We start from the raw sequence: 15,036 nt of genomic DNA on the forward strand, positions 1-15,036 counted from the left end.
CTCGGCTAATCTGGCTGTGTGAGACATGCGCGCGCAGTTTGCCAAACACGTACCGGCTCACCGGCTCTCAGTGCCCAACGAGAGTTCGGCGAAGCTGCACGCGAGTGTGTGAACTGACCTTTATATTCCCGCGCACCACACTGTTCTGATCACAAACTGATAAAAAAGTGAAATTTTAGTTTAGTTTTCTTTATGACTTGTGTAGTGATGTGACCACGGAGGAAGTTTTTGTAAGTGGATTTTTATTTTATTGCAGCGATGAGTTTTTTTGATGATTTTATTGCCAATTTGTCATATTGTATGGTCTTTTACGGTGCTCTGTTGGGGCATTTTGCTTGGCGTTTAATTTGGTGTTGTGGTGAGATTTATTACCTTACGTTACTGTCGTTCTTTAGAATATTAAGAAACAAAGTTGTAATTACACTATTTTTATTTATTTAAATCATGCTTATGTGTTGAATATTTTAATAGTAAGCTTGGCGGGTAAAAATGTAATGGACAGAGCGTCTCGTTGATATTTTCGTATGATAATACCTTAGTTTAGATATTTGGCCATTGCAAGTTTATGATATTGAAAGCAATAAAAATAATTTTAATTTTATTGAGTGAACACAAGGTTATTGTTGAAATTGAGATTTGTAAAGTGTCATGTGATTGTCCGTTTGACTTTTACAATGTATGTGGAAAGAGAAAAGGTACACAAATAGTATTCATGTTTTTAAATAGCTCAGGCAATCATAGGTTACATGAAACGTCAATTAAAATATTTCTTTTGGAACTTATAAAGTTTTACATGAAAATGACTATTTCCCAAAATACATGCCACATATGTGTGAATAAATAAATGTCACATTTGATTACAATTTTATAAGAAAAAGTGTGTTTGTGTGCTACTTTTAGTAATAAAATATATTTTTCTTTAAAAAACTTAAGTTATGATAAGGATCTTGTATACATACCTATATTTACAAAATAAATTCATAAAATGTCAAAAAGTAACAATAATTAAACGTTAAAAACTTTTTAATCAAAGTTTTAAAAAGTTATAATCCCACAACCCAGTGGAGCTTTTACGTGAAACTTGCAAGCTTTTGCCGCGTCGCGGGAACACGAGCTCCCTTTACGAATATGTCTGTAAACTTCAGCGTATTGATGTTTTCAAACACACAACATGGTAAGTATGTGATAAAACTTCAAACTATGTATTATAATGATTGGTTTTATATAAAATACTAGCTATATCCTGGGGCTTCACTCCCGTAAGAATTTCGCGATAAAAAGTACCCTATGTATTATTCCAGGTAATATTCTACCCACGTACCAAATTTCATAACAATCCATCTAGTAAATTTTGCGTGAAAGAGTAACAAACAAACACATATGCATTCTCACAAATATTAGTATTTATAATATTAGTAGTGTTAGTAGGAAGACTGTAGTAAGCAACTTGTAGCGCGTAGCGTCTCTTCTCATAATTTTTAGACTCTACAATAAACATAGATAAATTAAAAAATAAAAATAAAATACGTAATCGTTTCGTTTTTCCGACTTCAGAAAGGATTACGAAAACCTACGTTTTCTATCTCGCAACTGTTTCATTGACTTAAAAACTGAATTGCGGAAAATTTCAAAAATGTGCACGACTAGCGGACTGGACGGCGTGCGGCAGCCTCCACGAGTCAACCAAATGGATGGATAGAAAGGTGGTGTGATAAAGTGTAGATTTTTTTAAATACATACAATTCAAGATTTATATCTACTCCTCTACTTTTTTGGAAAATTAATCTAAATCTCGAAATTAATCTGAAATACCGCTGTACATAGCGGTATCATATATGTGGATGTGTTAAAAAAATCTTATTTGGATAACGATGTAATTTTTTACCTTTACAAAAACTCTGATTTATAATCAGACAAAATCTTAATCGAAACAAACTATCCCAACTAATATTATAAATGCGAAAGTAGGTAAGTTTGTTTGTTATCTGTTCAAGTATTATCTACTGCACCGATTGTTATCAATCAAAGACCAGGTGCCTGTTCGCTTGCTAAGTAGTATATAAAAAAAGAATTGTAATTAATAAATCAACAATAATATGACTGTTATCCCATAAATCAGGGCTCCCTGCCACAATCGCCGTAATACCTGGTTCCGTATAACCTGAATCGTAAACCCACGTCAACTGTGACATTTATATGAATACTGTGACGCGGGAACAATAATGGCGGCACGGGGTGGACAATGATAGACAACGCTATTTTTACACCAAACGTGCAAAATCATTACTTTTAGTCGATATTTTTAGGTTAGAACTTGTATCCTAAAAACTTTGTTGTAATTACTATTTTTTTTATTAAAGTTTTCAAAAAGTACTTCCTCCTCCTTCGGTCGTGTGCTCACTGTTGAGTGTCGTGACTGATATTAGCCTATTCTAGATCTCCGGAGACCTGCAAATTGGAAGCAATTGGTGTTCAGGAGACCTTTCACTTTTTCGGACTAATGTACCGGGCTACATGCACTGCATCTTCCTCCGTCCACCTTTCCGGTGACCGCAAGTCTCTCTAAATCTAAAAATGATCAGAAAATACGGGATTTTTAAATTATGTATGTTGAGCTATTTTTTCGATATTCTTGTATTTACAAAAAAATATTTTTTGCTCTGTCTGTGCTCAATCAAAATAGTTCTTGTTGTGACACAAAATAATATAACATTCATACATATAAATTCCATCTAATTATAGAAATACATATATAGATCCGCAATAATATGGCTCCACAAACCACCATTAGATTTCACCACACGATAGGATATTTTCATCGAAATCCCTTTCATAGGTCCAAAGCGGATTTAATTATGTTTCGGGGTTTTATTCCATATTGGTAAAGAGCCAAATGCATAGAGTTGACTTTGTCAAAAAAAATTTACATAGTTAACTCTGTATGATATAGAATAGGATAAATAAGCATACAATGACAGAAATGGAAATAATGTAGAAAAATATATTTATGTTGTACCTATCTTAGAACAGAAAAGCTACATATCTAGTTCAACCATTTTCTTTAACTATATGTAATTTTGTTCGGCCGGAAAATTAAGAAAATATTTTCTGTCTGATAACATCATGTGACAGCATAGTTCCCAGCTATGTAACTCATGGTACCAATCTTTACAGTAGACTTCACATCTACCTACTCTATTAATTGAAAATTCTTCTGTAAGGCCTCAAAGTGACGTAAATATAAAATCAGACAAGAAAACTCATACCTGATGTTTCTTCCTGATAATCTTGAAAAGCTGAAAGAATGGTTGGAAGTTTGATACTCTTTCACTCAAATATTAGTTACTACACGAACTTTCTGAGTTGGTTAATTCGGAACTCAATCCAATGAGAATGAAACTTAGAATAAGTCATATTTTCTCATTTCAAATTTCAGCGGGGTTTGGAGTACAAAGCGCTACTGCAAAAATAATTTTACAAATGAGATACCATAGAGAAAAATATAAAAATAAAATACTAGTCAGCTGTTTTTGTCAAACTATCAAAGTCTACTCCATGCTATTTTAATCTATACCACATGCGGCATCTTTATCGGGTCCTCATAATAATTACTTTCGGAGCCGGCTCGTGCCGATGTATGCTGCTGTAGTGTGGGTTGATGGCCTGCTGCGTTCTAAATACATAGAAAAGATTGGGTAGTTGTAGCACGTGGTTCCGCCCTAGAATTCCTCCATTCCATAGTCTCCCGTGGATTTCGTACGAGGCGACTAAGGGCTAGAAGATTATGTTGATATAATAGCAATAACTGACTACAAATTCACAGGCGAATTTTAAAATTTTAAAGTTTTTTTTTTGACCCTGACACTGGGCTTCGTGGCACCACAACCTCGAATAAAACTGGCAACAAGTAAGTTGAGGAAAATAGATTTAAAAAATTAAATTATATTCCAAATATTAATGATAGGGCGCTTACTTTATAGTCATTTTTCTTATCGTAATGTTTAAAATAATAATACAAACACAGACAAAAAGTTAAATCGTTGTCCAGTATTGGGACATAATATCCAGTATTTTGCTAATATAATAATACCTGTTTGTAAATAAACTTATCCTATAATATTCTCCTACATTGACACAATATTGTCACCAAGTATTTTTGTGAATATCATTTCTAAATCTTTATCATTCCGATCGTTGAATCAGCCAATTTGTATTGACAGGTTTTATTGATATATTATTTGACGACCTCGGTGGCGCAGTGGTAAAGTGCCTGCCTCTGAACCGAGAGGTCCCAGGTTCGATCCCCGGTCGGGTCATCATGGAAAATGATCTTTTTCTGATCGGCCCGGGTCTTGGATGTTTATCTATATATGTATTTGTTATAAAATATAGTATCGTTAAGTTAGTATCCCATAACACAAGTCTCGAACTTACTTTGGGGCTAGCTCAATCTATGTGATTTGTCCTAATATATTTATTTATTATTTATTTATTTAGATTATCTTTACGCATATGTGAGTTATATCAAATTACTCAGCAAAAAGAAATATATTTAATTCTATATATTTCTAAAAAGAAATATATAAATATATTTATTCTATTGTAATCTGTGATCCTTCCCTTTAACGTAAATTTACTAAAGAAAATATTTTTTACTAATGAATAAATTTATTTTAATAACACCGTATTTTATTTATCCTAAATAATTTATCAGCTTCACGTGTTCTCAGTTACTCTGACAAGATTTTCTCAGCAGTGGTCGTTCCCAAGTGCTAGTAGTTTGTAGCTTTGATAAATTTACTTATTTTTGAATATGACGTCAAAAAGAGCTTATGTGGGTCTAATTTCTAGAACAAATGATTTGATCTTTCCGGTTGTGATGTCCTAAAACACAGATAAAAAAAATGTTATTTATTTTTCATGATCTACACGTGCTTTTGAACTGCCTGATGTCGAAAATCTCTTTGTGTATGCTGTTGATGCTAATTCACTGTCAAGGCTTTTTATCCCATAAAGTCATATCCCATTGCGCTCCGTTGCGAAGACGAAGCAGATTTCAACGCCGTCAATACTCCATTGTTATCTATATATAGGGTTGGAAACTGACGTGCTGTATGATGTATGTTGAAACTCTATACAATGTCTACGGTGTTCTGCGTTTATCAGACAACGAATGTTACGGAGGACTAAGCATGATTAGGCCTGGGCTTTTACGATATTTATTGTACGAGGCAAATATTTATCAAAATGTTTTGTATCATATTTTCTTACTACAATAGACAAAATTAGGTACTATCGACAGTTGCAATTAGCGATAGGCACGAAAAAGGAAAACATGAAAGAATCAATCGGTGGTCAATGGTGCGTAGCCGGTTATTGCCGGTCGTAGCCGGTTATAACCGGTTATAATTGGTAAGTCCTCCAGGGAGCAGCTATGACCCGGTAATATGTATTCCGATTCACTTCACAATCGCTTTATGTAACGCGGGTATTCAGGAACATTATTACTTGTGTTTATTATTTATATTTATACAAAAAATATAACATTAATTCTGTGAGGCTTAGGGCATGGTTTCCACTTTCTGATAAAATATTATATTGTAATCTGATAGATAAAACTAACAACTAAATAAATCTGCCAGATGTGATTGGCCATTTTGGCTTATCGCGTGTGAAATACAATTTTTAATCCTATCTGTTCTGTTACTCAGCAACTTCCGTTATCAGCAAGCGTTGAAACTGGCCCTTAATCGTCGAATATAGCACCTATCTAGTGTCAATTTAATTTATGTAAAGTAAATAAGTAATATTTAAATCTGTGGTAAACATCTATCATTTTTGGAAATAATATTTTTATAAGTTATGTTTTTGCGTACAGTTCATAGCATATGTCTCTCATAAAAAATCTATACAAAAGAAGAAATATTCAGAAGAAATATGTATTTATTCATCATGCGCTAAAAACTTAACACTGCTTTCCAGTCGAGCAAGAAACGCGATCGAATATTACATTTAATAATGTTCAAAGCTCCACCGGCAAATTGGAGGCAATAACAACCAAATATCATAAATAGGATACATTACATTCCCTTTCACGTAAACAAGCTAAGTCAATATTCGAGTACTTTCCCCGTATAGCGTTTGCTTGTGGTGAGAACGTAGAATAAATAAAAATATTTTTTTTAAGTAATGGAGAAAGTTTTGGATTACTTTTTGAGTTGATTTAACGAGAATCACTTTTATATATTATCACATAATTTTTACCTGTGGTAGACCTTACCACCTGTGACACCTCTAGTGTTGCAGACGTTGATAAGCTGCGGTAACCACTTACCATCATGTGAGCCTCATGCCTGTTTGCTTGCTTGGTAGTATAAAAAATGTAAAAACGCACTTATTGTTAATTAGTCAAGGCAAATTTTTAATATGAATTTTTATTTTACATGCACGTGAGATGATCTTTCTGTACAGATATTTAGCAAATAAACCATTTTATTATTTTATTAGTAAACCTTTCTATTCACAAGGTCACGCCCAAATGCGAACAGTTAAGCTTATACACGCGGTGACGTCCATCAGCTCGAGTGTCAGGTCGGGAGCGATCGGAACTATCTCGACCCAACTCATGTTTTGTTTAATTACTGTTGTTTAGTTTTATTATTTATTTAAATAGTTGGTGTGCATGTTACAACGACAATAATCATACTTAGGTTAAATATATATATATATTGCTAAAATGATTGTAGCTTGTAGCATTGAAATAAGATACTAGCATAGTAATTTAAAATTTGACATAAAAAGTATTTGAATAAATACATCGATTCCGAACATTTATAAATACTGTGTGTGTCATTAAATAAATTTTGTGCATGAGCCCATAAAAGTTATATGGCAATTATTATACTACAATTTATACTCGTATATAAATATATTATATAATATACCATTTAGGCAATTAATATCCCCAACAGCAGTGAACCCACTTTGTAGTGACATTCCACTTCGATGGCGTGCATCAAACAAGATTAATATAATTTAGTCTCCTTGACACATTCCTCCAAATTAGCTTAATTGTTTTATAATCAACGTGACGATATTGGATGCGACTCGCTATGTAGTTTAATAAGAGTGGGTTTCTCTAGACAACTTTGATGTTAACTTCAACCTACGCAGAAAACTATAACAAGCTAATGCTTGCGGCTTCGCTTACTTCTGAAATAATATTTATGTTTCGTACAAACTTTCACCCCTTATCACAACGCTAGGGGTTAATTATTTAAAACAAAAATAGCCTGCACTTTAACTGTATTATTGTAGCTCGGGTGTTTAAACTCTATCTTACTCTCTCATCTGTTATTCTGAGCATTTTCCAAGTTGCTTCCCAGCCACTGAGCGTCGGAGGCCGTTATTTAAACTATATATTCCATATTTCATCAAAATTCGTCAAGCGGTTTAGCCACGGAAGCGTCACATGAAATAGATTTTTTAATATATTTTTTAACATATTAATTACAATATGGATAAAGATGAGATTAAATAATTATTTACAAAATGTAAATATTAATTTCAATAATTAATTATTCAGTCACATCAGTATTGATGGTTTCAGTAATTTAAACCCAACTAATGAACCAGTATTGGTCCAGAGATCTCGCTCTGTGAATTGCGAACGCACACAATACATATTATTATTGTTACACAATATTCACACAGTGTTTACATATCTACGTATTACGAAATTTCCTCAAAATATACATTTAAAATTAATTAGCAGTGATTAATAGCAGGCACTCCCGTACGCAGTAAAGCCAGTTTGGTAGGTATAAATATGAATGCGTAATTTGATTGTCTCTCATGGAAATCCTACTTAATATTATAGTAAACGTTTGTTGTCATGTTCGCGTGTCATTGATCAACAAAAAGATAAACCTGACTCATGTACAATTGATTACAATGTATAATGGTATGTTTACACCCAGATACCGAACGTCACAATGAATGCTATTTTATACAGGGAATTTCTGGTTGTATACAAAATTAGTGGTGTTTCGGGTAGCTGCTCCCAAAATTGTTTTTCATTTAAAATCTTTCTATCTTTCTTTGCTGCACTAAAATTTCTAAAAAAAAGCGTTTGTAGTATGTCCGATTTTACTTTATACTCAATTTATTCGAAATCTCTTTCGAAGATTTTGAAATCTTTAAAAGGGATTTCGCACTATATATATATGCACATACTATGTATATTTTTCACGGTAACTTATAAATAAACAAATATTGGGATAAATCACACAGATTGAGCTAGCCCTAAAGTAATTTCGAGACTTGTGTTACGGAATACTAACTCAACGATATTTTGTAACAAATACATAATATTATATAGGTCCATCCAACACCGGGGCCGATCAGAAAAAGATAATTTTCCATCATGATCTGACAGGGGATCGAACCCGGAACCTCACGGTTCAGAGGCAAGCACTTTACGTCGTCCTAACTATTTGAAATTTGTCTATGAGTAGACAAAGGGTGAAGAGATCACAAAATCATTTTCGCATTTTTAATATCAGTATAGGATGTTTATTTTCAATCAAAAATAATTAACATAAATTAAACTTGTAATTAGCAATGCTCTCTATCCAATAGCTACAGCTGAGCTGCTGCAAATGATTTATTTAATTAATAATCCCGTAGCGGCAGACGGAGCGACGTAGTTTAATCGAACTATCTCGTCACTGATATTATGCTGAATGCGCTCTATGGAAAATGTATTTCAGCTTGAGACTCTGTACAAAACAATGATAATTTACTCCGCTAAATTTAAAATACATTAGAATGTGAAAAATCAACAGTAGCGACGCTCAAAGCCGGTGTTCTAAATTTGTTCTTCGATATGACGACCTCGGTGGCGCAGTGGTAAAAGTTCTTGCCACTGAACCGAGAGGTCACGGGTTCGATCCCCGGTCGGGTCATGATGGAAAATGATCTTTTTCTGATTGGCCCAGGTCTTGGATGTTTATCTATATATGTATTTGTTATAAAAATATAGTGTCGTTGACTTAGTATCCCATAACACAAGTCTCGAACTTATTTTGGGGCTATCTCTTACTGTGCGATTTATCCTAATATATATATTTATTTATACAATGTACTTTATTCAAGTCAATTCAAATCATATATTTAGAAATTACACCGTCACAGGCACTTTTTCACGTCAAATTTTAAATAACATATAGGTTCAGAGAACTTTAGGTAGTAATTTCTAAAAATGCTACATATTACTGATGCTGATCACTGCTGAGAACAAGTACAGCATATGCTTATTATAATACGCATCTTTACAATATCACAGAATTAGGAAGTATTTATATTCCAAGGTTGACTGACAGAGAATGCCATATGGCATTGAGTCCAACACATTTTAAGTTGTGTTAAACATTTATTTTGAGTGCGAATCTCTCCTCTTCTCTATTCATGTTACTGTGCCCGCCGGGGTCCAAATATGTGTTTTTTTATATAATTGATAACACCATGTCAACTTTATGGTATGCAATAAAAATATTGCAAGTTTAAACAAAACAAAACGCGCCTATAACGTACACAACTACTGTTGACGTGATTTTTGGAACGTTACATAAATTTTATTTCTAGCTGTTCACACTGTAACGCGCCTTCAACGTGTGCTAGCCTAGGAATGTAGTTTTATTAATAGTGGAATTTTTATTTGACTTGTTGGTATATGTGAGGACGAAATTCAGAAACTAGGATGGTATGCACTATCTAGTATGATATAAATCTATGGATGTTGCAACATATATTGTCTATTGTTAAGTTACTCCAAAAGAGACTTTAAGTGGCGGCAATAGCGAACAATTTTGAATGAATTGAGATAAATGTTGACTGAACAAAAGTTTAATTAGACACTAAAGTTTTGACTATTTTATCGTAACTGCTGGTTAAATTTGAAACGTTTAATTAGCGCACTGGTTTGTGCTTTTATTCATAAATTAATATACGATTTAAATGTTTGAATAAAAGCAAATTTTAATGTATATTAATGTTGGGATTGGGACAAAATTAAATGTACAATTCTATGAAATCGAACTTTGATGAGTTATGTATATTATGTAATTACGAACTGACTCACTCGTACTCAATCACTATAAAAAAAAAAACCTTTTAGTTTTTTCTTCAAAACCTTATAAAAATTGAGATTAAAAATTGATCTAATGTCCTAATTGAGTGTCAAAAGAGACTAGGCTGCTCGACGCGGTGCGCACACATCGCATCAGCGTGTATCATTCCGCCACCACCACTCAACCAGGTCGCTTGATTAAATATTATTTATTACTAACGATTAAACTGAAACACGTCGTAGAGGCGCTACGAGCCACTGCAGGCACGTAGCACTGTCGTAGCGGTCTCGTAGCACCCTCGTAGCTTGTAGCGGGTAGCTAAGTGGCCGGACATTGAATGGGATTTTGACCTTTTTACGGCTGTTTGAAGTTTTCTTTGCCGTTTTCGAATTCAAAAACGGGGTTTGTTCATTTTCGGTAAAATATTATTTATCTTTGATCTTTGTTAAATACAAATACGCAGAATTTAAATTTTGCAGTCTAAATGATCATTTATTTGTTTACTATCAAATTTTCTTTTCTTCTTATATTCGTATCCCAGTCTAAAATGTACTTCTTTATCGCGTGTCGATGGCGAATCTGGGAACTCAGGAATCATATATAATCTATTGGTGAAATGCGAATTACAATCCGTGCAGTGTTTTTTGAGTTTATCGCGAACAGACAAACGCGGCAGAGAATTTTGTTTTATAATATAATATAAGGATGTAGATCTATTAACTCAACAGTTACTAATAATAAAATCACTACAAGAACAGAGCCACACAATCGCACAAAGCGTCGGAGACGTGAGCGCGATCATTACGCATCTCCGGAATATAAAAAATTGCGCATTATCCGCGGGACATATAAAATTTGCGGGAATTGCCGCAACAATGGAAAGAAAGGACGAGTAAAGGATAACGCCGTCGTTTTATTATTCTCGTGTAAGGCGCTCCGGGGAGAATTGAAAACGGGAAGTGTACTAATGCAATATGGCGCTCGTAAGCGTTTTTTTGTTTCGACTTTCTGTGTCCATTTAACTTATTTTGATTAAGATGCAAGTCAAAATATATTTAAAATTCTATTCAATAAATCATACCATAATCCATACTTCCAGAGTAATATTCTAAATGCGGAAGTCTGTCTGTCAGTTGTGGCAATTAAATTCATTAGTCTGTCATGCTCTCTAGGCTACACAAGCTTTCAATACTGGACAGATTTTGATCAAATTTAGAATAGATATGGGTAAGACTTACAGGTCAAACACAAGCTAGCGCGGGCGATGTAGTGAACATAAGTTTAGTTTATTAATTAACTAATTAAAAATAACGCATTGCGCGCCTTTGCGCCGGGTGGCACACGCTTTGAAAATGGTCGTCTAAAAATCGAAACTAAAATCGACACCTCCGTCATTAACACGTCGGCATAAAAGCTAGTTCGGCGATAGTGTGTGACAGACATTAGGTACTATATTTCAATAAATACTTAAATAACATGATAAAGCCAAGCAAACATGTACTTACATGTGTATGAAGACTCGGTTTATTCAATCAAAACCAATTGCCGAGGTTCAATATTATGCCAGCGACGGTAAATGCCGGCATTTACATAATTCGTGTTGATATAAATGTTATTTGCGCTCGAGTTGAAATTAATTAATCACTAACTCGCATCAATATACTCGTATTTTGTGCTAATCTCTAACTGATCCTAACTAATGTTATAGATCCAGATTGTTCTGGAATATTGTTACGAAGTGGGACATTGTTTGTGCCATTCGATTTCGTCCTAGAACAGGCGGACTGTATGTAACTTGACGACCTCGGTGGCGCAGTGGTAAAGTGCTTGCCTCTGAACCGAGAGGTCCCGGGTTCGATCCCCGGTCGGGTCATGATGGAAAATAATATTTTTCTGATTGGCCTATATACATATATATATACTAACTCTCTATATACATATATATATTTTATATATTATATATATTTTAAATATATATATTATATATATATATATATTTTAATATATATATTAAAAATATATATATATATATAATATATATATATATATATTTTATACATATATATATTATATATATTTTATAACTAATACATATTAGTTATAAAATATAGTATCGTTGAGTTAGTATCCCATAACACAAGTCTCGAACTTACTTTGGGGCTAGCTCAATTTGTGTGATTTGTCCTAATATATATACATATATTTATTTAACTTCTCATTAGATTTTTTTTACCCTGAAAAGGATAGTGACGTCACTCGGATTGTCATAACGATCAAACGAAATAAGCGTTTTGTTCGAAAGAAATATCTGATTTATTTTCTCTCGTTCAATCAGTAAACACTGAATTCTCCAAATTCTAAAAGTTCATTCGAAAAGCAAAATCAAGTAAATATTATTTTGAAATTCATTCTGCTTTTGTTAAATAAACTTGCAGGCATAATTTGGAAATATTGTAAAATTACGATCGCCTTTCTTGTTTTATGTCAATTTTGCGTTATTAAATTTAGTTGGCAGTTGGAGAATTTAATTTTTGTTTGAACAATAAGTCTAGCAATTCATATTACCTTTGTATGCTTTTGTGTATTCGTGTTTGAAAATTTAAATCATCGTCATCCTCATATCTTACTATTTCTAATTATGTTAAAGCATTTGAAATGGTTCCAGGATAGAAAAGAGTAATTTTTGTGGTGTGTTGATTCTGCGAGGTGTGAAATCCCTCATTAAAATCACAGGCTTTACGACCGTAAGAGCGAGAGAGATGAACAAAGTCTATTATTGTTTTACAAATAGCAAATTATTGACTGTTGATGATTGACAAGACAGGAGTAATATTGTTGCGTGTATTGTAATGTATTTTTCGGGATTTTATTGCATTAAATGTGAAATTTGACTTCAAAATGTAGTTACAGAGGAAATAAGTCTTAATTTTGAATATAATTTAAAAAAGTATTTATAATATTTTATCAAAAAAGAAGTGAAACCAGACTCTGGATAAAGGATATAATGAATACCTAACTTTATGAAACGCGAAGCTCGGATACATCAAAGCCAAAAGATATTTCATCATAAAGACAATGACAGATCCGTACATCCAATACTCGGAACTTCATCCATTCATATCTTTTCAGAACTCGAAAATCTTTGAAGTCGGAAAAATCGCAATATCTTAACAAATATTGCCTTTTATCTCCGTGCCATATACATTACTGTATTTACACTAAAATCAGCCTAAGAGCTATTAATCTACTTTGACGTATGAAAGGGCAAAGTTGAGTGCTGTGAATTGATTTTTTATTTTCTTGTTTCGTGAATTATTTTGGTTGAGTTTGCGATCGATAAATAATGTGTCAACAAGAGAACGGGTGCTGCTAGGATGGACTAGTCTACCTTACTGTTTCGCTATATTTTGATGTATTAAGATTTTTGTACGGTTTTCACCAATAGATAGTTTGATTCCTGAGGAAGGTGTAGGCGTATAATTATGGTTTTATCTGAGCGAAGCCGTGACGGGCCGCCATAGTCAATTAGTCATAATATAATGTGACGCGCGCGCTGACGTTTAGACAAATAAGCGTAATTTGCTTTTTTTGAGCAGGTTAAAGTTAACGTCAAAGTTGACTGGACAACAAGCTCTTAAACTAGTATTTTGAAGTTAGTCCTTAAAGAAAAGTAACACTTTCTTTTTTGTACGCGTTTTTTTATTATTTTACTTTTTCTCGTATGTTTGTTTCCTTCGTGCAATAAAGAATTAACAAACAAAAACTATGTAAGCACAATAGTCACAGTATTGAAAATACCCTGAATGTGCTTAAATCCTTTTCCAGCATGAAGGCAAATAAAGAGTTCGTAGCTTTTAAATTAGCATACCCCTTTCATTCTGGACCCAAAAAAATAGTGTAATGTAATGGAATTCATTTTACGGAACATCGCATATAATATTCTAATTCTTCTACAAGAGATAATAACATAATATGTTATTTCTTAAGACAAGTTAATTACAACTTTGTGAGATAGATTCGTTAATTAATAAGTCTGGCGCAAAGACTTACCAACCAACACAAACAGATAAACTATGTTTTGCGGCCACGTGAAGTAGGTCATATTATCTGACCGGTTCTTGGAAGTTTTATTGCCTGTTCAGGAGTTACGAACAGAATTAGGCGCGAGAAGTTTGAACACTTATGTTTGAGTGATAGTGATCTAAAGTTAATTCCAAGTAAACAAGTCCCTTGTAATAAATTCATCAATAATTTCATCAAATACCGTCAGTAACTAAGCGATTGAGCTCCGCTCGGTATTTCCTCTTCGGGAAGCTGACGCGGTTTATAAGGACAAATGAATGTAATTTATAATTCGTAATATTTATAAATGAGGCAGATTTTTGTCTAGCAGAGAAACAACGTAGATTAAAAAAAGCTTATAACTTTGATAAATAAGCTAACCACAATCCTGACATCCACAATCCACAATTCTGCAAGTAATAACAGTAATTAGCTTCAACTTCTCATTGGAAATTGTGGTAAATATTCATATTTATAAAAAAGAATCCAGTTAGTATTCTATCAATAAAAAGATAAGTAAACCCACTCCAGCCACGATGAGTATGTAAAAATTGTACGAAATGAATGAATGAATGAATGACAAGGAGGAAAAGGCCTCCCAATTTCAATGTCAATGCTAGGGTAATGCAAAATCAATTCGATCTACTTAAGATGATCAATGGACGATCTCATATATAGTAGCTTTTATGAACCACTGCTTTCCTTCGGTAAAGGAAAACATCATGATGAAACCTACACTCTAATAATAATAAATAATAAATAAATATATTAGGACAAATCACACAGATTGAGCTAGCCCCAAAGTAAGTTCGAGACTTGTGTTATGGGATACTAACTCAACGAT

The 15,036-nt window shown here is 33.2% G+C and overlaps 1 protein-coding gene across 1 annotated transcript in view; it reads left to right on the forward strand.

The window, feature by feature from the left end:
* The first annotated feature begins 85 nt into the window (after positions 1–85).
* Positions 86–15,036, forward strand: part of LOC128679385 (TWiK family of potassium channels protein 7-like) — an 88,629-nt gene continuing 73,678 nt past the window's right edge. The window contains exon 1 of the mRNA XM_053761578.2: positions 86–230. The gene's annotated coding sequence lies outside the window, so the exon portion shown is untranslated. The remainder of the gene's footprint in view (positions 231–15,036) is intronic.

This window comes from Plodia interpunctella, chromosome 21 (genome assembly GCF_027563975.2).
Source record: "Plodia interpunctella isolate USDA-ARS_2022_Savannah chromosome 21, ilPloInte3.2, whole genome shotgun sequence".
NCBI lineage: Eukaryota > Metazoa > Arthropoda > Insecta > Lepidoptera > Pyralidae > Plodia > Plodia interpunctella.